This window comes from Bidens hawaiensis, unplaced genomic scaffold, assembly GCF_021521415.1.
Source record: "Bidens hawaiensis isolate Kalapana, Puna unplaced genomic scaffold, B.hawaiensis_p1.1 tig00038045_1, whole genome shotgun sequence".
Lineage (NCBI taxonomy): Eukaryota > Viridiplantae > Streptophyta > Magnoliopsida > Asterales > Asteraceae > Bidens > Bidens hawaiensis.
The window spans coordinates 116,672-118,312 of NW_027505519.1; positions in this window are offsets into that span (position 1 = coordinate 116,672).

Sequence of the window (1,641 nt, forward strand, 5' to 3'; positions counted from 1 at the left end):
ATACCTAAAATATAACCAGTAGCTCAAGTATTATAGGATCTGAATATCAACTAATAATAGATAGTGACGAGTATCGGGATGAACTCGGTCGAACAAGTGAGTTATTATGGTCCGGAACATAATAACAGACATGTCTGCACGAGGGAATTCAGGGGAAGTCACTGGGTACATTAATAGGTAAAAATGGCAACATATGTGTAAAGTATATAATATTATTTATACGTGCTAAGGTGTATATATATATGTGCGTATCTTGTGGGAACAAGTATTGAGAAATAGGACCCGGATAAGGAACCGGGGGATGAAATAATAAAAGTACCGAGGATGCTGAAATTTCTAGAGCATCGGTTGATGATAAGTCCGACTTATCGGGCCATAGTTATGATAGTACCAAGTTAAATCTCCCGTTTGACATTAATCAGAAATATTGAGTAACCGTCACTCCCAACCAAAAATTAGTAGATCCCTTACCCTACCAACACCGGTACCGTATATCCTAACAACCCCCTGTGTCCACCCGCACCGCCGACCCTCACGTACGGATGGACCTGTATCTGACCCCATTCTTATTCCATTAAGATAAAGGATTAAATAAATAAAATAAAATAAAATAATATATTGAAATATATATATATGTATTGCTCACTCACAAACATATGAGACAGACCAACTTCAGATCGAGAATTACCGATTTTAGCAAACCTGGAACGCCTGAGGACATTGACTGAGCAAGTGTAGAGCTTCCCATAATAGTAATTAATAATATTTGAAGGCAACCCATGTTACGCAATTACCTTGAACCTTGCAACTCCCTATGTTATCCTTACATCCGTTAGATGTTTACACCCATGTATGCTCAAATAGAATGATTACCTATACACAAAGAAGTGTTGGAATCATTATAGCGTAGTTGGTTGTTTGTTCGTAGGAGGTATACCGTGTATGCCGGATATACAAATAGACACGGATATTATAACTCCGTGGTACGTAATCATTTGGTGCTCACGGTGAGCATGTATCGGTTATGCTGACATGCAGACGGATATTGAAATCAAGCATATTAAACATTGATCTTTGTTGAGAAGATCTATATGTCAGATGGTGACAAGGGTTATGAACCATATTTAGACGTTAACCGACGTCAGGTTAAGTCTATATGTTATTATATTTGTGGGACATATATACTAGATGCCGGTATGTGTAATATATATGATAATATTTGGTGTGTATGTGTACCTGTTGTTATGATTGAGCTGGTAACGAGTTATATGGTGAGATTAGTATTGATTACTGCGTACGGGATGAGTACGGCAGAATGACATAAAAAGAGTAACTCCAATGATGGAGATTGATATGATTCAGTTGATTGCTCAAAGATAGCAGATGATGATACCGAATGTTGTATCACAGATCACTGCTAGTGTTGATGCAAATGTGATCGCAGACTTATAGATCGAGCAATCACATGATTATGAATATTTCAATTCTTAGTGTTATTACTAAGAGTGATAATGTCCCACCGGATACTATTGTGACTACAAGTATTAGTTATAAACTAAACATGAATAGTAGTCGTAATGAATTAGATCCGGTATGAAGGATATGTTGTTGTTTGTGGTAAGGAAAATCATTAATAGTTAC